Source organism: Heloderma suspectum, chromosome 4 (genome assembly GCF_057233095.1).
Source record: "Heloderma suspectum isolate Gila_16-S chromosome 4, 16-S_ref, whole genome shotgun sequence".
Taxonomy (NCBI): domain Eukaryota; kingdom Metazoa; phylum Chordata; class Lepidosauria; order Squamata; family Helodermatidae; genus Heloderma; species Heloderma suspectum.
Genome location: NC_139461.1, coordinates 286,840,301 through 286,863,582, shown reverse-complemented (window position 1 = coordinate 286,863,582; position 23,282 = coordinate 286,840,301). Strand labels below are relative to the sequence as shown.

The 23,282-nt window shown below is 45.7% G+C and overlaps 1 protein-coding gene across 11 annotated transcripts in view; it reads left to right on the top strand.

The window, feature by feature from the left end:
• Positions 1–17,677, top strand: part of LOC146348837 (uncharacterized) — a 30,910-nt gene extending 13,233 nt beyond the window's left edge. For 6 of the 11 annotated variants that reach the window (XR_014790729.1, XR_014790730.1, XR_014790726.1 and 3 more), the window contains one exon: positions 162–9,907. The gene's annotated coding sequence lies outside the window, so the exon portion shown is untranslated. Of the gene's footprint in view, positions 1–161; positions 9,908–12,698 lie in introns of those variants that run through there. The other 5 variants (XR_014790723.1, XR_014790722.1, XR_014790720.1 and 2 more) reach the window with 3 other exon arrangements.
• The last annotated feature ends 5,605 nt before the right edge of the window (positions 17,678–23,282 follow it).

Here is a 23,282-nt window from a genome sequence, read left to right as displayed (position 1 = left end):
GACAGAAAGGCGGGGTATCAGTGTAACAAATAAATAAAATAAATATTTATACCAGAGGCGGGCTTGACGTTTCAAAGTTCGGTGGCACAGGGTAGTTTGCATTGTCGCCTACATAAAACCCTGGTCTAAAGGTACATGTCTGTATTTCGCATTCCTCGTAGATTTGCCCTGGCAGCAACTGTAATTGCTTTCTTTTCGTAAAAAAAAGAAGAAAAAAGACAGAATCTTTTGGGGAATGGATGGAAAAAGGAGATAGCGTCGGGCTGCCCATGGCCTGTTCTCCACCTGTTGTTATTTTGGTCTGGCCCAATCAACCTGCTAGCCAGGCTGGAGCCACCGACCATCTGGAAAAACTGCACTGTTTATAAAACTGACATGGAGCGGCACCCCAGGGCCCTGACCTCCCACACAAATCTGGAAATGATTAAAATGGCCCTGGCTGTCTTCGCTGCCGAGAGCTTCATGCTGAGAACAGCCCACCACGGACATTTGGAGTTCTCATTAGCAAAAAGCTGGAAATGTAACCAGTTTCCATGTAATGCCCTCCCCGCTGCCGCCACCGCCTCCCGCCACCCGCCCCGCCATTGTCTGTTCTCCCAAGTCCCAAAGGCAGGACATGAGCCTTGAACAAAGTGCTCCACAAGAAGACAAATCCCCGCCTAAAGCCGCCCCATCGGAAATCTAATAAGGCCGTTCTGTGGAAGTGGGTTGCCGATCCAGCAGCAGCAGTCGGAGAAATGAAAACTATAAGGGGGATTGTCTTGCATAAGGGAGCTGCTTTCAAGTCACATAAAATTGTTGCTAAATTACTTTGTTAGGAAGTCAAGCTGTGCACATGGTGTGAGATATGTAGAATACCCTTGCAGACTGCCTGTACATTGTGTGTGTGTGTGTGTGCACATGCACATTTGTATATGTATATGTAAAGAAATTTTACAGTGCAATTCTATGCATATTTATTCAGATGTAAGCCCCATTGGGTTCATTTGGATTTACTCCCAGGTATGTGTATATAGCAAGGACTAACTGGAGACAACTTTTGAGATCAATCAAAAGGTTTTGAACTAATTATTCAGATTGACTGACTAAAATTTAATTCACTATGCTTTCCACCTTTGAAATTGTTCGAAGTGCATTGATGAATTAAAAAATTAATTGGTGCCTTATTTTTAGGGGCAAACCCCAATGAGGTTTGTTGTTGTTGTTGATGATGCTGCTGCTCTGGAGAGGGAAAGGAAGATTTCTTAGTGACATCACAGATGCCAGCCAGTCAGTGCTATGTAAGGCCAGTTTTTGCTGCAAAGTGGCAGAACTGGGGCAATATCTGACAGTGACATTCCGCAAACTCAAATAGCGCTAGCGGAGCTCCACTGAGCTTTCTGTTGCACAAGCGGTTGCCCGTTATGTTTGCGCAACAGGATGTGCAAGCCATTGTGCAACAGGTGCAAAGCAGTTGCACAATGGGTTGTACAGCGTGTTGCACAAGCATAATGCAAAACTGCTTGCACGATCGCACTTGCGCAAATGTAACTTTAGTTGGGTTCTTCTCTTGCACAGATTTCACAACCTAGTTTCCAATAGCATGTCATTTGCTCTAATGGAATGACACAGTTGGATATTGCCCCAAGTTTCCTCTTGAGCTCAGTCCTGGAAAGAAGATTGTATGTCTGACCAAAGTACTGTGTGTACTCTTCTGCAGTAGCTCCACTCTTCTGTTTTTAGGTACATCTGTATGCATCTTGAGTTTCTTACTTGATGTAAAAATAGCAGGAAAGGTAGAATCCCAGGTAACTGGTCTCTTCATTGGGCACCAGGTTGGGGAAGGCTGTCTTTGGGTTTACCTTGAGCAAGGTATTTTTTATAAATACCTCTGAAAACTAGGAACATTCCTCCAGGAACTTAAAAAAAAAGAAAAGAATGGTGGAGAAAGCAATCCTATGGCCACTAGGCAGTGGCTAGACAGCCATAGGATATATGGGTTTCTGGGAACCAACCTTGGGGCCCATGCTCCGCGGTCGGTTCCTGAAGAACTGACCTTCCCCCCCTTCCGCGCTGCCTCGCAGGCAGCGCAGAACAGCTCTGTGCTCGGAAGAAGAGCGCAGAGTGGCCAAAATGGGGCATTCAGGGCGGGGAAGGCGGAAATGCTGGCACATCCTATGTATCGTCCGGCAGCCTCCTCCCCTACTCTGCCTTCCTGCAGCTAGACAGCCAAAATCGGCTGTCTAGCCACAAATGCAGGCTGGCTGAAGCACAGAGGGGACAATCCCCTCCGTGTTTCTCCTGCCCTGTATCGGATAGGCGGTTGCCTCTGAGTTTGGAGGTGGCCACATAGCCCCATAGGAGTGCACCCTAAGTCATGGTGTTGCCTGAACATGAGTTGATCTCCTTTAACAAATAATAACCAGAGTTACAACTGGCCTTTGTGTTTTCGGAAATGGACATCAGCCATGGCTTCTCTATCCCAAAATGCATCTCGGTGTGTAATCTGATACTCGCAGCACCTACACTGACCACATTCAGATGGTAAATCTCCATTGTGAGACTGGATCTGTCTAAACTAAACAGCAATTGTTCTGCCTTTGTGTACTGATATTCAAGTAAATATTGCAGATTATGGGCACAACCCAGCCAAATTAGTCACAACAACCGGGTCACATTGAAAACAACTGGAACAAGACATGCAGCACACTCCTAATCATTTTTGCTTGGTATTTAAGTCCCACTCTGTACAATGGGGTTTACCACCCTGGAGCCATGAAGCCAAATCCTCCACATGAAGGATTCAGTGGGACCCCACCCCCCAAATTAGTGAGCTGATTGGTTCAGCTTGCTGCCTCTCACACTAGGGAAAGTACTGTGGCTTAAAATGGCATGCAGCTGCAGCCTGGATGGCCAATGCAGTGCTTTCCTTTACTTCCTGCCAAGCCTTGCCCAGCCACTACTGCTGCTCCCTGCCTGGGGGTCACTACCACAAGACATAGTGATGGCCACCAATTTGGGACTGCAGACTCTGGCCTCATCCATCGGCTAGAGAACAGAGGGCCACTGGGGGGCAGCACCTCCTGCCTCCCAGGATGAACGTCATCGTAGGGGGGAGACCAACCTCGTCCTATACATCAGTCATTGAAGTATTTGCTTTTCTTCCTCTCCTTCCTCCTAATCCCTTTTCCTTTTGTGACATGTCTTTTAGATTGTAAGTCTGAGGGCAGGGACTCTCTTAATATTCTTCTTTGTAAGCCACTTTGGGACCCTTTTTTTGCTGAAGAGTAGGGTAAAAACACCCTAAATAAATAAATAAAAATAAAATTTGGGCAGCTTTAAAACAGTCAGACAAATTCCTGGAGAAGGCGATCAATGGCTGCTAGTCCTGATGGCTAAATGCTACCTCCAGTATCAGAGGCAGTATGCCTGTGTACACCAGTTGCTGGGGAACATGGGCGGGAGGGTGCTGTTGCACTCATGTCCTGCTTGTGGGTTTCCCGTGGGCAGCTGGTTGGCCAGTGTATGAAGAGAATGCTGGACTAGATGGACCCTTGGTCTGATCCTGCAGGGCTCTTCTTATGTTCTTATGTTGGCATTCTGGATCTCTTGGTAACCTAGGCGACTGCCCACTTTGCCTCCCCCTAGAAATGGCTCTGGCCAAGACTGCCATCTTATATTCACTTACCTAGGAGTAAACCTAGTCGCTTCTTTTTTAATTTAACTTAATCATGTGTGTCCCCTTTTTCTCTATCAAAGGTGGACCCAGAGCAGCTTACGTAAATAAAAGCAGGTAAAATATCAAATCATGAACTTAAAGGCAAATAATATAATACAAAAAGACAGCCACAAAATGCAAAGGAAGCAAAGATCAGTTTAGCGCTCCATCTTGAGACTGGATCTCTCTAAAGGGGAAGTGAACAGCTTCAGCGCCACTGCCCTGTGCTGGAGCCAGATTATTACCCATTGTACGCATGGGGTTGCTCCGTTTTATCTTCAGCACAAGCCTGCAATAGGTTAGGCTAGCCTGAGAAAGAGATCCAAAGTCACCTAGTGAGCTTCATGGCTGCAGAGAGGTTCGACCCTTGGCCTCCTGGTTCAAGTCTGACCCCTATATCTACTACATCACACTGGCTCCCTTTATGCCATTGGGTCCACCCCACCACCACTGCCCTCTCCAGGGCTTTCATTCTCCCCCTCCCCCTCCCTTTTTAGTGCTCAGAGTCTTGATACATCCTGAAAGATCTTCCTGGAAGCCCCCACCCGCCTCAGCTCTTGCACACACAAGCATCCTGCCCTGGTATAAAGCCAATGCTGCCAGATCGCAAATGCGAGCCACACTGGATTGTCCTGACCCCAGCCCAGCCAGGGGTGAACGTTTGACCATTTGGCTAATTTCCAAGTCTGTTTAGCCTGCTGGGCAGCATTTTAATTAAGGATGTGTAGCTAATGAATTATCTGTGACTCAAAGGTGCCTGAGGAAAACATGAAATCAACCTGCTTTCAGTTTATAAGCTGTCAGGCAAGAGATCTGCCAGAAAACAGACCTTGCGTGCCTAGCCGAGTCTTTGACTCAGAGCAAGAGCATGTGCTGATACGGAGCTTGGGTAGGTACTAGGTAGATATACTGTGGTTTATGGCCCAGCAGCCATCCATAAACCTCGGTTCTTGCTGGGCTTGGAAGTCTCATCTTGGCAGGAGCCAAGCCATGCAAGACAATCTTGGGAGGGCTGAGCTCTCAGTTGAGGAACCCATATCATAAGGCCACTTCGGGGGCCAGAGCTGGGGTTCCACTAAGGATGGCAGCGTGAGAGGCAGAAATATCAGTCCCAGAATGGCACAAAACAGAAATACTTCCACACAGGGCTATGGTCTTGTGTAGATCCTGTTCATTTCAATTAGGCTTGCACAGAGTTATGGTGGCCAGGTGTCTTGGTTTACATAGGACAGTCCTCTGTTTGAAGGGCTCTCCAGTACAAGTCCCGTGTGTTTGTTTGTTTGTTTTGTTTTATTTATTACATTTATATACTGCTCAACAGCCAAGGCTCTCTGGGCAGTTCACAACTATTAAAACAACACAAAAGTGTAAAAGTAGCATGTAAAACCCAACAGCAGTTACAACAGCAGTTACAACAGCAGGGAAAGCCTGGGTGAAAAGGCAGTTTTTTAGGAGGCACTTGAAAGATGCCGTATTTTCTGCCTCCTGGACTGCAGAGGGGAGGGTTTTCCAGAGGGTGGGTTCGCTACAGAGAAGACAAAGAACCACAAAGACAAAGAACCACAAGAACAGAGGCCTGAGATGGTGCACAGTCTGGGCTGGCACACAATTCACAATCTTCCCCAGTATGGTGAGATGTATTGTGTTTCTATTTAAATTACAATCATTATGTCTAAATTTGCATTCCACTTTCTTGGCAATGAATAAGCGGCCACTAGGGCGGCCACTTACGCATTGCCAAAAAGGGGAGGAAATGCCACAAAAGAGGTCACCGATTTGCCTAACATTTGCACATGCTAGTTTATGTGTATAGATGCACATTTTGAAAGAATGACCGTAGTTTAAATATAATGCATCTCACCGTAGTGGGAAAGATGAACCAGGTGACCTGTGTGGCTGCTCAGTCTGCTGTCCGGGTGCTTAGTGTTGATGGGAAATTAAGGTTGTTGCTCTCCCTTCTTACGGTTCTTTATCTTTTAACCAGACCTGGCCCAGACAGCCCTTCATATAGAGGACACCTTCAAACAGGGGACTGTCCTCTGACAGTTCTTCAAATAGAGCATTGTCCTCTGTAAAGTAGGACACCTGGTCTGCCACCCTATGCAGAATAACTTCCTGGTGCATCATACCTAACATAAGAACATGAGAAGAGCCCTGCTGGATCAGACCAAGGGTCCATCTAGTCCAGCATTCTGTTCATACAGTGGCCAACCAGTATGGCCATTCTCAGTCAATTTGATAGAAAAGAAATTGCTTTTGAAAAGAAACTCAAAACGCAACAAAATTTAGGAGAAATTCTCATCAGTTGGGTTCAGAGTTCTTACGCTTACTTTACTTAGGAGGCAGCCAAGGAGTATGTAAGTGTCGTGACTTTATTTATTTAATTTATTTATTTACAAGGTTTGTATAGTGCTCCATATGTAAAACAGATTTCGGAGCAGCGAACACAAAAGATCTTTCATTGAACAATCATCTCTGTGGCTGCCTGCAGCCTCCTTGGCTTCCCAAACTTCAGTGAAAGCCCAGGGGAAGACTTTATAAGGTAATTCTTCCCATGGGGCTTTACCAGTTCAGGAAGTGCAGACAGCCTGGGAGGCTGCAGAGCAATGGAGAGGTATGCGATAGAAAACAACACACACACACAGCACCCTTCACCTCGCAGTGATTAGGTAAGCTCAAAAACACCACCCCAAGAAATTCAAGATACCTCATTCAAGAGAACGAGGCAGAAAAGTGGAAGCCACAACACAGTTGCTGCTGTTGCTGCTTGCAGTGGTAGCAGAAAAAAACAGAACCCTTTAGGGAAAAAGACAGAAGCTGTGCTACAACCCCTGCTAATAGTGAGTCTCATTTGTGAGAAAGTGTTGGAGAATGTCTCCTCCCCTTGGAGAAATTCAATGAAATTTCACTGCCCACAATTTCTCTGCCCACAAATAGACTGGAGAGTTTTGAGAGGCCATTTGCACACAGCTATAGTGTACATAGGCAGCAGAAAGCCAAGAGGGATTGTTGTGGTCAAATGGATTGCTCCACCACTTCAGAGTACAGGTGGAGAACCACATTTTTGAATGTTCCCCCATGTCAGTGATGTCTTGCAAGGTGCAAAGAGAGAAGCAGCAGAGACTAGGACTAAGGATCAGCTAGATTCTCTCTCCCTGGAGTGCCGGCTTTCTGCTTTCGGGGGGTTCTTTCTTGGGGCAGCTATCAAACGTGATTGCTTCCACCTGTGGCCTGAAGTGGATACAATCCATTTCAACCACCTGCTTCCGCTGCCAGTCTATTGAACCAGCTTTAATTTGGGAAGATGCATTTTGCTTACTAAGCAAAGATTGCAACCCTTCAAGCTGAGGAAGAATTGGCCGCGGGTGTGATTGAGACGTTTGGATTTGATCTTTGCACCGTTATCCCCTCTTGCCTGCATCTGCTCGCCATTGCAAAGGAAAGCCTCTAGCCTAAGCTCAGAATTGGCAGGTCTCACGGCTCGCAGAGCCCAGCTGAGTGATTTCAAGACAGCTTTTGGGCTGGGTTCATTCGCTTCATCAGTTCTACATCCCAACAAGGATTTGCTTATGCAGATGGAGCACCTGTATAGATGCTCAGGCCCCTTAGAAGGAGTGCAAGTACCTCGGAAGCCAAAAAGAGAAACGCTGGGACTTGCAAAAGAGCGGACACTGCTTTTTAGAAATAAAAATGCACAGCATCCCAGAGAAAAGATAGGAAATCAATTACTCTTTGGGCTTGCTGACACCTGTGAACTGCTTTTTCAGGGGTGGGGGAGAGAAAGAAAGCAGAGCACCTCACAATAGGAGTGTGCAAGGGTGGGGGTCATTCATTTTCTCCATTCATTTACATTATTACAAGCTTCTTTCCAATGGCATTTGTTCCTTCATGACATTTTGTCCGTTTCCTCTGTTTCCAACTGTTTTAGTTCCCATTGATCTCAATGGGAAACCCATCTGCAATTCTCCCACCTGTAAGGTCTGTGTCCTCCATCCCTACGACACACCCACTCCCCAGCAGAGATGTTTGCCCCCCACCCCTTACTCCACTTCCTACTACAGCAGCCTTCACCAACGGATGGCTTTGAGATGTTTTGGACTACAACCCTCATCAGTCCCAGGCAGCATGGCTAATGGACAGAGATGATGGTCAGGGATGATGGCAGTTGTAGTCCAACACATCTGGGGGGCACCAAGTTGGAGAAGGCTGTACTACAGTTCAGGGATACTGGACAAATTTGAGATGGACTAAAATGAGCTTGGATTTCTAAGAATCCGACCTGTGGAATCTGCTGTGGAGTGACCCCCTCAGGCCACATGGAGGCTATGGACTTTCGGATCCGACCTGTGGAATCCGACCTGCGGAATCTGCTGTGGAGTGACCCCCTCAGGCCACATGGAGGCTATGGACTTTCGGATCTTTGCTTTTACTTTCCCAAAATTTACACACATTCATAGGAAAATACACACGATCCTGCTGAGGAAAAGTTGAATGGAATGGTGGACAATATACTAATTGTTACGTACTAAGGTAAATTATGTAAACAGTTGCAAACCCTCTTATGGAATTATTTGCATATTTTTCTGCATAACGAAAAAAAATTGAATCCGTCTGTGAACGGGCGACAGAACAAAAGGCGCCTGACAATCCATGAAACACAGACGGAGCGGATTTTGCACAGTCTGTACATCCCTACTACAGCTACAACCAAAGTGATGAATACAGTGGCAAGAAATTAAAGCCCACTGAGCTGATCTAATTTCCAAAATAAGATCTGTGAAGATGGACGCTAGGTGGCCGCTTGCACACTGGAGAAAAAAGAGGAAGCACATCACTAAAAAAGAGGACACCAATTTGCATATGCAAGTTTATACATATAGGTACACATTTAGAAATAATCATTACACTTTCAATAGAAATACAGTGCATCTCGCCATACTGGAGAAGACTGGCTAGATGACCTTTGTGCCTGCTTAGTCTGCTGTCCAGGTGCTAAATTTTGATGGGCAGCTCCAAGACCCCTGCCTGCTGTCCCTCCTTACGGTCCTTTGACTTTGAACCAGACTTGGACTGGACACCTCTTCAAACAGAGGACACCTTCATGTAGAGGACTTCCCTCTGCCAGCTCTCAAAATAGAGGACTGTCTTCTGTAAAATGGGACACGTGGCCACCCTAAGGCTTTCACTTTTTAAGCAGTGCATCTCATCTTCTGTATCCCTGTTGGAACAGAGATCCAATCCTGTGTCACGCTTAGTGCCCCTGACTCCCATAGAAGCCACCAGCTGGCAGTAGAGATTCAGAAGCTCATTTAATTGGGCCCCCTTTCTAATAGTATGCAGCACATGAAATTCCTCTCTCTGTGGTTAAAGATTGCACAAGCCTGATAGCATGCTCCTAAGCAGATTCAGTTCAGCGTCTATTCAGTTTTCCATTTCCAGGGAAATGTTACAGTCATCTGGGCTTTGTGGATCTCTATGGATATTTTGGTTTTTTACTGTGTTTAGGGAGGGAGGGAAATGCACTCTTCTCCACAGCCGCTGATGACGTCAAGTGTGGTTTCTTTCGCAACCAGCAGCCTTTGGACGTGCATTCATTGTAACACAGCCTGGCACATATCAAGCATTTGCAAGTCCCTTGGATTTCCTATGAGCTGCGCATCCCTGCATTTTCTCAGTGTGGAAACATCTGGGTAAAGGAATGAGCGCTTTGTAAATAAGAAAGGTGAAGCACAGCTGCACCTTTTTATTTCTGTCACGTCTCTAATCCAATTTTTTGTCGAATGAAATATGCAGGCAATGACCTACATATGGGCCCTACAGTATACACTGCATTATGCACAACTTATCAAGGTGCAGATATTAGCTAGGCCTGTGAGTCATAGATGCATTTGCTCAAGTGCTGACCAGACTTGCACAGTTTGTCAACGAGCACATAGGAAGCAGTGTTATACTGAATCAGACCAGTATGGTCTGCACCGGCTGACAGCAGCTCTCCAAGAGTTTCAAGATGCAGATTTATTGACTTATTTATTGACTAGCGAATGGATCCAGCTTTGAAGGGGTGGAATAGCCCTTGGTTTGATACAGCGAAAACGTCAAGCAAACTTACACAGCTATCAGAGTTGGACACATTGTACTCACCCCGTCTGAGTGAAGCCATGCCCACCGGTATCCCTAGGCATGGCCCCTACCATTTTTGTTGTTGTTTATTCGGTCAGTCACTTCCGACTCTTCGTGACTTCATGGACCAGCCCACGCCAGAGCTTCCTGTTGGCTACAGGACCTCCCCCAAGGTCGAGCCCGTCACCTCTAGAATATAATCCATCCACCTCGTCCTTGGTCGGCCCCTCTTCCTTTTACCTTGCACTTTCCCTAGCATCAGCATCTTCTCCAGGGTGTCCTGTCTTCTCATTATGTGGCCAAAGTACTTCAGTTTTGCCTTTAATATAATTCCCTCAAGTGAGCAGTCTGGCTTTATTTCCTGGAGTATGGACTGGTTTGATCTTGCGGTCCAAGGCACTCTCAGAATTTTCCTCCAGCACCACAGTTCAAAAGCATCTGTCTTCCTTCGCTCAGCCTTCCTTATGGTCCAGCTCTCGCAGCCATAGGTTACTACGGGGAATACCATTGCTTTAACTATGCGGACCTTTGTTGTCAGTGTGATGTCTCTGCTCTTCACTATTTTATCAAGATTTGTCATTGCTGTCCTCCCAAGAAGTAAACGTCTTCTGATTTCCTGGCTGCAGTCAGCGTCTGCAGTAATCTTTGCGCCTAGAAAGACAAAGTCTGTCACTGCCTCCATGTTTTCTCCCTCTATTTGCCAGTTATCAATCAAGCTGGTTGCCATAATCTTGGGTTTTTTGAGGTTTAACTGCAAGCCAGCTTTTGCACTTTCTTCTTTCACCTTCATCATGAGGTTCCTCAGTTCCTCCTCACTTTCAGCCATCGAAGTGGTATCATCTGCATATTGGAGATTGTTAGTGTTTCTTCCAGCAATTTTAACTCCAGCCTTGGCTTCATCAAGCCCAGCACATCGCATGATGTGTTCTGCGTACAGATTGAATAGGTAAGGTGAGAGTATACAACCCTGCCGTACTCCTTTCCCAGTCTTAAACCAGTCCGTTGTTCTGTGGTCTGTTCTTACCTTTGCTACTTGGTCATTATACAGATTCCTCAGGAGGCAGACAAGATGACTTGGTATCCCCGTACCACCAAGAACTTGCCACAATTTGTTATGATCCACACAGTCAAAGGCTTTAGAATAGTCAATAAAACAGAAATAGAAGTTTTTCTGAAACTCCCTGGCTTTCTCCATTATCCAGCAGATATTAGCAATTTGGTCTCTAGTTCCTCTGCCTTTTCGAAACCCAGCTTGTACATCTGGCAATTCTCGTTCCATGAATTGCTGGAGCCTACCTTGCAAGATCTTGAGCATTACCTTACTGGCATGTGAAATAAGTGCCACTGTTCGATAGTTTGAACATTCTTTGGTGCTTCCCTTTTTTGGTATGGGGATATAGGTTGATTTTTTCCAATCTGTTGGCCATTCTTGTGTTTTCCAAATTTGCTGGCATATGGCATGCATCACCTTGACAGCATCATCTTGCAAGATTTTAAACAGTTCAGCTGAGATACCGTCATCTCCTGCTGCCTTGTTATTAGCAGAGCTTCTTAAGGCCCATTCAACCTCACTCTTCAGGATGTCTGGCTCTACCTCACTGACCACACCATCAAATCTATCCCCGATATTATTATCCTTCCTATACAGATCTTCCGTATATTCTTGCCACCTTTTCTTGATCTCTTCTGCTTCTGTTAGGTCCTTGCCATCTTTGTTTTTGATCACACCCATTTTTGCCTGGAATTTACCTCCGATGTTTCTAATTTTCTGGAAGAGGTCTCTTGTCCTTCCTATTCTATTATCATCTTCTGCTTCCGCACATTGCTTTTTTAAAAATAATTCCTTATGTCTTCTGGCTAACCTCTGGAATTTTGCATTTAATTGGGCATATCTCCCCCTATCACTGTTGCCTTTTGCTTTCCTTCTTTCTTGGTCTGCTTCCAGTGTCTCAGCAGACAGCCATCTTGCCTTCTTGGTTTTCTTTTTCTTTGGGACGTTTTTTGTTGCCGCCTCCTGAACAATGTTGCAAACTTCTGTCCATACCCTATCTACTAAATCTAGTCCCTTAAATCTATTCTTCACCTCCACTGCATATTCATGAGGAATATTCGTGAGCTCATATCTAACTGATCTGTGGGTCTTCCCTATCCTCTGTAGTCTGATTCTAAATTGTGCAATAAGAAGTTCATGATCTGAACTACAATCAGCTCCAGGTCTTGTTTTTACTGAGTGCATAGATGTCTGCCACCTTTGGTTACAAAGGATGTAGTCAAACTGATTTCGGTGTCGACTGTCTGGTGAAGTCCATGTATAAAGTCGTCTCTTAGGTTGTTGGAAGAGAGTGTTTGTTATGCACAGTGAGTTGTCTTGGCAAAATTCTATCAGCCTATGCCCTGCTTCATTTTGTTCTCCCAGACCATGCTTGCCTGTAATTCCAGGTGTCATTTGACTACCCACCTTAGCATTCCAGTCTCCTGTAATGAAAATAACATCTTTTTTTGGCGTACTATCCAGTAGGTGCTGCAGATCCTCATAGAACTGATCTACTTCTGCTTCTTCAGCATCTGTGGTTGGGGTGTATATTTGGATCACTGTGATGTTAAATGGTTTACCCTGAATTCGAATTGAGATCATTCTGTCATGTTTTGGATTGTATCCAAGCACTGTTTTAGCCACTTTAGTTTATTATTAATTATGAAGGCTACTCCATTTCTTCTGTGGTCCTCTTGTCCACAGTAGTAGATCTGGTGGTCATTTGATGTGAAGTGGCCCATTCTAGTCCATTTCATTTCACTGACACCCAAAATGTCTATATTTAATCTTGACATCTCCCCAGTAACCATATCCAATTTGCCCTGGCTCATAGATCTTACATTCCAGGTTCCTATGGTGTGTTGATCTTTAGAACATCGGATTCGTCGTTCACCACCAGCACCATCGGCTGCCAGCCGTCCTTTTGGCTTTGAGCTAGCTGCGTCATCACATCTGGGGCTAGTTGAAGTTATCCTCTGTTCCTCCCCAGTAGCATTTTGACCATCTTCCGATCTGGGAGTCCCATCTTCCGATGGTATACCGACATATCTCTGGTTGTACTGATCCATTTAGTTTTCATGGAAGAAGGCCCCTACCATGGTGCACCCCAATAGCCCCCTGAGGGAGGGGTCTGTCCACTCCATTCACCTGAGGGGAAATGCCCCACAGCAGTGGGCAAAGGCATAGAATTCTGTCCCTTCGTCAACTAATCTCCCCTGATACCAAACTGTATGGACTGTAGGGATGTCAGGTGCTAGGCAGTCCAGTCATTTTTGGGATCGCCAGAGTTCCACAGAGCACCCAACTTGGCTTGCACTTGCAGGCTGAGCCATGGGCTTTTCCCAAAATCTGGAAACTTTTTCTGTGGTTTTTTTGGGGGGGAGGGGGGACAAATAGAGACTTGCACAAATTGTAGCTGCAATTTGTGTAATTTGTGCAGATTTCAGCCACAAATTACGCAAATTGTGCCTGCTATTTGCACAAATAAAAAAAATACAGAAAATCTGCTAACTGGCCTGACTCGCTGCAGACTGAGTTGGGCCAGCCAGTGGAACACAAGCCAAGGTCCAGGGAGCCAAGCCAATGAAAGCTCATCAAGCTCCACCCCCCCCCCCAGCTGGATTTATCTGACATCCCTACAGGACTGCAAAGCTATGCATTGCTTAGGGAAGTCTGCCACTTGTGGCTGAAGATGTTACTGCAGGCTTCAACCATATGGACAGATTTAAATTAAATTTGATCAGTGCAATTTAAAAACAAAATATCTCTGAGGTGCACACTCTAAGGGACCCCTTTCTATGCATGCCAAGTTTCAGGAGTCTAGATTTCACATTCTTGGTGCTATGGCACTGACAGATGGACAGATACACATCCTCTTTTGTTATTATAAATTATAGATTTAATCCACCCACTTACAAATGTTGTCTGGGCGAATTACAAAAACTAAAAGAATAAATACAAAACACAAGAGAACAGGAATAAAATATATAAAACCAGCCATAAAATGTAAAAAAGACCTTGATTTTTTCCAGCCCTACCTGGCAATGCTGCCAGGAAATAAACCTTTGTATGCAAAGTATGTGCTCTGCCACTGAACAATGCACCTTCCCCAAAAGCAACACATCCCACCAGCCATGTATTGTGGCGTGTCAGCTGGGTGATCCTGATCCTGGTCTGTCGTGCCCAGCAAGCAGCCAAAAGAGGTTTCTTGAGCCCCTGCAGGACCACAGTACATGGTCCATGTCTATTCCTGTCTAACATAGTTTCCCCAGTGCAATAGATTCACTGAACCATAGAGGGAAATAGTTCAACCTTGTATGGATCTGTGCTACATCTGGAGCAGGTGCCTGTCTGCGAGGGACCATAGCTCAGTGGTAGAACACCTGCTTTGCATACAGGAGGTCCCCAGTTCAATCCCTGGCATCCCCAGGTAGGGTCAGGAAAGAATTTTCCCTGAAACCCTGGAGAGGCTGTCAGTCAGTGTTGACAGTACTGGGCTAGATGGACCAGTGGTCCATCTCAGCCTAAGGCAGCTTCCTGTGTTTCTATGTTCCAGATGCCCCTGGGCTGCTGTTGCTGCTTCCTATGGCTGCAGTGAAACATGCATTTTGGCTCTCCACATCCCAGGATTTGAGAGAGAGGAGCTGAAACACATTCTCTAGTTTTTAGACCCCTTCGATCATCAAGAGGAATGCATATGTGCACCGACGTCCAGCTTGCTATATCTTGTGGACGTTCCGTGACGATGACGATACCCCTGTAAGACACATGCCGCAGCATCAAGGCAATCCCACTCTCCTTGGCCTGTTTGGAATGAATGACCTGCCTTTCTGGCCCGTCCTGTAAATGAAGCCTGCATGGATTTGTTTATCCTTGGCCAGTGCAGTGATGATAACTAGGTAAACACATGACTCAAGCAACCACAAGCGGTCCTAATCCCTGAAAGAGGTCTGGCCTTGGGGTGGAGCAGTACCTGTGCTTTGAGTGTATTTACCTTCTTTACTGCTCGGTGTTGCCTCTTTAGTAGCCTTAAGCTCTGTCCCTGGTGTGTCTTCTCAGCCAATGAAATGCCCTAAAGCAGTCTTTCCCAACCCTGATGTTGTTGGGACTACACCTCCCATCACCCAGATCATGGGACATGCTGGCTGGGGGTGATGGGAGTCAGTCCTGACCCTGGTCTGTAGTGCCAAGCAAGCAGCCAAAAGAGATTCCTTGAGCCCCTGCAGGACCACAGTACATGGTCCATGTCTATCCCTGTCTAACATAGTTTCCCCAGTGCAATAGACAACACATCATCTAAGAGCCCAAGGCACAGAAAGGCTGTTCCAAAGGGAACACCTACCTCTGTGCTCCAGTGGATCTATTGCACTAGGGAAACTATGATAGACAGGAATTCTAGTCCAGTGCAGGTGACTGAATATAGAGATGATCAATGACTGTGTTTGCATGTGGTCATGGGCTTTGGGCTCATGCGCTCCCCTCCTTCTCTGGTGTGGCTGTGCAGAGCAGACTGTAAGCTTTCAATTCTCTTTTGAACTAACTACAGTTTGCTGTTATGTCCAAGCCTGGAGGAACTGTGGGTAGTGTTAATTATGGTTTATTGAAACAAGTCAACTTCAAATTGCAGTTACTGATCTTGGGTTGTTTCAATAAACCATAGTTAACACTAACCACAGTTCCTGGTTCAGACACAATGAGAAACTGTGGTTAGTTGAAAAATGGAACTAAAACCTTCTAATATTTTCACGGCTGTAGCACAAGAGAGGTGGGAGCACAGGGGCCTGTAGCTCATGCACATAATGTTAAATTATGGTTTAGCATTGTGTGTGAACCAAGCCTATGTGTGTGGGAAATTACAAGCCACTGACCATGATCATGTATTGATCAGCTCATCTCTTCTGTACTGAGCCTGCACACATACATATGTATTCTGTTTTGCAAGCTGCACATTATGCATACAGAACCTATATGCACACAACTTATATGTGCACATGTTCTGTACAGAAAAGCCAATCAACACATGGAGGTCAGGGACAGGACCAGCGGTCCATGCATATTAGTTGCCTGCATGGGGCTATGGTATACTCACCAATTCTTCATCTTTGATAGGTGCAGCGCCTGTTTTCTCATGATGCTCATACATTCTGAACTGGAACCTAACACTGGAGATCACTGCCCTCACTGGCAGCTTCTTGGGCTGACAGGATAATGCCCAGCTTATTTATTTGTTACATTTCTGCCTTAAAACTAGGTCGAAATGGTACAGTCATTTTTCAGTAGTCCATATGGGAGAAAGAGAGATCTTCTACCCTTAGTGTTCATGTGTCCTTTTTGCTAGGGCCTAGGCTCTCATAAGTCACTGGTTAGGCTGAGAGGGTGGTCAAGGGCATTACCATCCAAATAAGAGTTAATCAATAGTGCCTCACAAGGTGCTGGGCTCTCCTTCCCCAGAAGCATTTAAGCAGATGCTGGAGGGCCACCTGCCAGGTATGCTATAGTTGCATCCTGCATTGTAGATCCTGTTCCAGGCATAAATAAGTAAGGAACACCATCAGTGTGCATGGTGTTTTACAAACTATAAGAGGACAGGTCCCTGCCCCTATGAGCTTACAATCTAAAACTTGTCAGCAGGAAAATAACATAGGAAGGACAAGAAGATGGAGGAAGAGGTAGGCAAGGGAGGAGGTAGGCAAGGGAAGAGTATACATTTATTATTTCAGTTACATGAACTTAGGCAGTGGGGGCTGGGGGATCTTATTTCAGTGAGGCACTAAATCCACTCTGGGTTTCAGTCAGAACTCTAAAGGAGCTATTCAAGGTGCTGAACCTATTTTGGGGCAGGGTTCAGCACTTTGGATAGCTTCTTTATAGTTCTGACTGAAACCCAGAGCAGATTCACTGACCCTCCACTGAACTTAGGCATCATTACAGTAGGGCAGCCGTCCCCAACCTGGTGTGCTCCAGATGTGTTGGTTACAACTCCCATTATCCCTGGCCAGCACGACAATGGGCCATGGTGTCTGGGGATGATGGGAGTTGTAGTCCAACACATCTGGAGGATGCTGGGTTGGGGGAAGTTGGATTAGATGATCTTCAAGGTCCCTTCCAATTCTACGATGCAAATGTAGGGACGCTGAGGTCTTAAGTCTTCAAGTTCTGGCTTTTGGCAGAAGCTTCTCTTCTCCCCTTTTCTTACTTTATGTTTCTGGAAACTGGGTTACTTATATGGTTCAGTCTGAAAGAATTTTATGTGAGTAAAGTAGGTATGCCCATAAATCCTCCTCTGGGTAAAAAAATATATTTTAAAAAAGAGTATTTACAGAGCCAGCTGTAGTAAGGCAAACTGAGGAAGCCAAGTCAAGCAGCATTATTTGGCCTGCATTAAAGGTAGCTTATGTCCTTCAAAAATTGTTTTAATTTTTTTAAAGCTGCCCTTACTCAGGGTAGGTGAGAGCACAGGGGCCTGTGGCTTGTGCACATAATGAGCATTATGAAACCCCGTGTGAGTGTCATATGAACACTGTTTTGGCATTTGTGTGAATTCACAGAGAAGGGAGGCTGAGCGGATGCATGCTTGCAACACGGACTCTTTGAGCAGTCAAACGGTATGTGTGTTGGCCATGTGGGATTGGGGAACCATTGAACAGACAAGGACTGAGTTTGCACAACACACTAACCCACACTCGGTGGTTGAGCGTGGGTTGTTGTTGAACCATGCTGACTTCTGATGTGGACTCTGCAGGTGCTTTCTTTATATTTTTCTCAGCCCTGAAAGGAAAATTTTGGGAGAGAAATTGAATGAGCATTGTAGTCAATGCAAGTTGCAATTCAAGTAGACTGATTTAGGGTGCAATCCTATGCACGTTTAGACAAAAAAAGTCCTACATCTCCCAGCATTCCCCAGCCAGAATGGCTGGCTGGGGAATGCTGGGAGTTGTCAGACTTTTTCTGTCTAAACGTGCATAGGATTGCACCTTAAATGACTTAAACAAAGAATCTGGATTTTTCAGACGGCTGGGAGATTCTAGCATTCAAGCAGCAGACCTTGATTGACCTGTAGCATGACCTGCAGATTGTCATCTTGCGGCAACCCAGAAGCAGGTTTTCTCTGTGGTGGAGCTCACCTTATGGGATGCCCTTCCCCTTCGTATGGGGAGGTGCCACCTGCAGTGTGCTTTAGGCACCAATGAAAGACCCTTCTCTTTGCCCAGACTTTCCCTGGTGATTATGCTGCCCAGTTTGCTTGCTAATTGTGAGTACTTAGTTTTAAAGTTTGTATTAATGTAGTATTTTAATGTATATATATATTAAAATATGGTAAGCTGTATATAAATATATTAAATACCAACAGCAATAACAACAACATATTGTGTGTAAGTCCCACTGAAATCAACAGGGATTTGATTCACTGAAATGATGGGCTTAGGACCAGGGCTGAAAATCCACACACTTCAGCCTTAAATGGTTTGAGGATCAGTCTGTCCATTGGTCGGTCTTCTGTGTTGCAAACCTGCCACAGCTAGAAGACACGAAGCCGAAGTGTTTCTAGAAGGAAGTGTCTGTAGGCGAAGCCGGCTGTTTGCTTAATCTGACACGATGAGCACAGTGTGGCTACGATACATTGCCAATAAAACCATCCTTGTTAACCCAAGGGAACAGTGATATGTGAGCAAAGGTAGCCTGTTTGGGGAAGAGGAGAAAGAAAAATAAACAGCTACCGAATGAAGGCAAGGCCCATCCGACAAGGAGGCATCTGAAAAGACAGAAAATAACTCAGTGCATTGTTGAGCAGTGTCTAGACAGAGATCCCAAGCACAGAACACAAGGTACTACAGTATACCATGGAGAGGGCTTGGACATGGATGAGGCAGAGTGGGATGGGGGGGGGGACAGGGAAGAAGGGGGGAAGATTCCGGCACGGAGGATTCAACTTGTTCCTGCTCTGGTGGATATTGTGTGTGTGGAGGTGGGGTGGTTGGGGAGGAATTTGGTCTGTTTTAGGGAAGGGATCTGGCCATGATCAGCAATTCCTAAACTTTGTGACAGTAAGCCTCCCTACAAACAGCAAAGAGTCTTGTGGCACCTTAAAGACAAACAAATTTATTGTGGCATACGTTTTCATGGACTATAGCCCACTTCATCAGATGCACAGAGCATTATGGAGAGTTTGAGGTTTATATGCAGTAGTCTCCATAATACTCCATGCATCTGATGAAGTGGTTTATAGTCCACAGAAGTGTTGTTGTTCAGTCGTTCAGTCGTGTCCGACTCTTCGTGACCCCATGGACCATAGCACACCAGGCCTTCCTGTCCTGCGCTCTCTCCCGGAGCGTGCTCAAGTTCATATTCATTGCATCGGTGATGCTATCTAGCCATCTCATCCTCTGCCGTCCCCTTCTCCTTTTGCCTTCAGTCTTTCCCAGCATCAGGGTCTTTTCCAGGGAGTTTTCTCTTCGCATTAGGTGGCCAAAATATTGGAGCTTCAGCTTCATTATCTGTCCTTCCAATGAGCAGTCAGGGTTGATTTCCTTTAGGATGGACTGATTTGACCTCCTTGCAGTCCAGGGGACTCGTAAAAGTCTTCTCCAGCACCACAGTTCGAAAGCAGAAGTGTATGCCAGAATAAAGGTGTTCATCTTTAATGTGCCACAGAACACGTTGCTGGTTTTGTTGCAATAGACTCATACGACGACAAAAATCACTTACCTTTCGGGAATTATGCTGATGGTGCGGGGGGAGGCGTTCTGTCCCTCCCCCCGGAATCATCGCCGGGGGGGAGGCACTCCGTTCCTCCCCCCCCAGAATCCTGGACAGCCAGCTGTGCTCCACAGCGATTCTGCGGAGCCGCCGGCCATCTCCGCCAGCAGCCGGACATCCGGCCGCTGGCTAGCAGGGACGCAAATGGCGGCAGCCGTAGCCGCCACCATTTGCGTCCCTGCAGTCAGCCGTGATAGGCTACGTAAATGTTTACATAGCCTATCACGGCTGATTAAAAAAAAAAACGCGTATGCAAATGGCGGCGCCCATGGGCGCCGCCAATTGCGTTCCTTATTTTGGCACGTCTTAGTCTACGTAAACATTGTAGTCGCGTCTACGCTATTTGCGTTCCCCTTATTTTCGCTGTCGTATAGGCTACGTAAACATTTACGTAGCCTATCACGGTGTTTTTTAAGATTTACGTAATCTTTACGTAGCCTATCACGTTTTTTTGTTTGTTTGTTTTTTAAAACCTGGAAATGGCCGCTGGAGCTGCCACTGCCGCCGCCAGGAAGATCCGCCCCAGGTAAGTCCCATCCCGGGGGGGTGGCGGGGAGGTGGTGGGCCGTTTCGCCACCGATTTCGAGGGGCCGAATGCGCTGGCATTCGGCCTCCCCGAGATCCATGGCGGAACTTTCGTACATCCCTATGGAAATGCCTACATACAGTGACCATATGCCAAACAGGACAAGGGTGTGTGTTCCTTTAAGAACACCATAACTATAACCCCTCTGGAAATTTTAAGCAAGAGGAGATCTTTCCCAGTCATTGCAGCACTGTGATGAGAGATGTTGCATTTTTGGAATCTATCTTTGGACAGATGCAATGTACATTTTAACTGGCCATTTCTCTTAAAGGAACTGTAAGCCCAGACACTTCAGAACCACATTTATTATATTTACATCCTGCTCATCCTGCCCCCACCCCAACAGTCACCCATCCGAAGGATGGATCCAATCCATACCTGCTTAGCAATTACAGTGCTGCAGTTTCAGGTGTTCTCAGGTCACTCACTCAGGCCACAAGGAAGATCAAGATGATGGAAGATGAAGCACCTCTGCTAGCAACATCCTGTGCGGTTTTGGGGGGTGGGGATGGAGGGATGCTTGACTTGTACTTGGAGAACTGTAAGTCTAGAAACCCTTCAGGATCTTATAAAACTTGATTCCACAGTCCTCGTCTATATTTATTTGGATGCTTCCACATGTTGCTCTGATGAGTGACAGTAGGCAGAAAACAGACAGTATAACAGGAACTGCCTCATTCAAAAGGGGCCGCGATGCAAGTGTTTATAAAAGCTATCGTGATCTCGGCACAACAGAAGCATTGTCTCCTGTTGCATGGGCTTTGGACTAGCAGCAGCCCTTCTATGTAGCGCCCTGTGGATTAGCAGCAACCAAAATAGGTGGTATGGCTTAAAGTGTGGTATGTGGGTGACTGGTGTTCTCCTCCAGAAGCTCGTAATCTACAAGCTTATCTGTAAGTGTCCTTGATCATTTGATTCCACTTTAATCTACTGGAAATGAACATCAGCTTAAATGACACCTCATCTCCCAACCCTTGACCGTCTGAATTTAAAAAGGACAGTCCTCTATTTTAAGAGCTGTCAGAGGACAGTCCTCCATTTGACGGTGTCCTCTCTTTGAAGGGCTGCCTAATTGAAGTCCGGTTTAAAGATATACAACCATAAGACAAGGGAGCAGGGGCCTTAGAGCTGCCCTGGGTAGCAGACTGAGCAGGCACACACAGGTCACCTGGTCAGTCTTCCCTACAGTGGTGAGCTGTACTGCATTTCTATTGAAATTATAGCCATTATTTCCAAATTTGCATTTATATATGTAAATTAGCACATGCAGATTTTATGCAAATCTGCATCCTCTTTGTCCTCTTGTTTGGTGATGCATTTCCTCTTTCATGAGTAAGTGGCCACTGTATTCCACTTCCAAAGACACCTCACTACAAAATCTAGGTTGTTTTACACTAATAAAGGTAGCATTGACCTGGTTTGTATGTAACAACTCAGAATATGGGTCGAGTATGGGTGGTTGTTGAATTGTGGGTGTCGTTAGTTGCAAACCCTGCACTACGGTTTAACCATGGGCTGTTAACCACGAACAACCCAGAGAGGCTGTTCACACAACATGCTAACCCACACTCAAGTTGTTGAGTCTGGGTTGGTGTTGAACTCCAGGTTGTTTGTTGAACTGTGGGTTAGAGTGTTATCTGAACCCAGGACATTTTCTGCAGGGTGGTTTGTTAACCATGCAGTGTGGCTTCCTACCCACCCTGAACAACCCACCAACAAACCATGGGTTCTCAAGGAGGCTTGTCTGAGAAAAATAAGCCACACTACATGGTTAACAAGTCACTCTGTGGAGGATGACTTGGGTTCAGAAAATACACTAACCCCACGGTTCAACAAACAACCCATGGTTCAACAACAACCCACGCTCAACCACCGAGTGCAGGTTAGCATATTGTGAGAACCCAGTCAGAGTTCACAACCCAACAACAAACCATGAGTTCTCTTCCTGGGTTGTTTGTGGTTAACAACCTATAGTTAAACCATAGTGCAGGGTTCACATGTAACGAGAACCCATGATTCCACAACCACCTACAATTCTACAGCAACCCACATTCAAACCATACTCAAACCATTATCTGGGTTGTTGTTACATATGAACAGCCAGTGGGTGTATAAAACTGTGCCTCATCACCAACCCACAGACCCAATCAATATTTCTTCTTCTTTATAGCATTTCATAACTAATCCTTTTCTGCTTTCCCCTGTGCTCTGGGTCTCACAGTTACTTGCATGTCTCCATCTAGGGAGCATGATAACCGGGGCTGTTGCTGGCCACTGCTGAGGAGATGGTTCTTTTCAACAGCTTACACTTTCTCTGCTCAACTTCAAGGACTAACAGTGTAATCCCATACAAGTCTACTCAGACGTAAGTTCTATTGAGTCCAAGGGGGCTTATGTCCAGGTTGGTGGGTATAGAATTGCACTGTAAACTATGGAAATGCTTGCCAGATTTGTCCATGTTTTTTGCCCCAGGGAAATGTAGGCTTAGGAAAAAAGTGAGATGGTCCTGCTATACATAAAGAGGTTATTCAATCACATGATTCTTTAAAATGCAAGGCATCCTATAAAAATTGGCCCATATTTCATGTCTCTATTAACTCCAGATCAAATGTGATATGTGAACCTATACTATTATGCTTTATAACTTCCAGTCCTACAGAAATAAAATGGCACCATGTCTTTTGTTTAAAAATCCTTTTCATGCATCATCACCAGTAAGCAGCACATCTTAAAAAAAAAAATCAAAATCCATCCGGCTCTCTCGGTTACACTTCAGCAAACCCAGAGCACGTTTCCTTTCTAGCCTCTTTCTATACAGCCTAACATAGTGATCCCAAAGTAGGGTGGCCATGTGACCTACTATACAGCAGACGGTCCTCTGTTTGAAGGGCTTCTCAGTCCAAGTCTGATCTAAAGATAGAGAACCATAAGAAGGGAGAACAGAGGCATTTGAAGTTGCCTTGAAGAGTCCCTGAGCAGCAAACTGAACAGACTCACAGGACAACATCTTCCCCACAATGGTGAGATGCATTGCATTTCTATTTAAATTATAGTAGTTCCCCCAGCACTGTGGTCCTAGTAGGAATCAG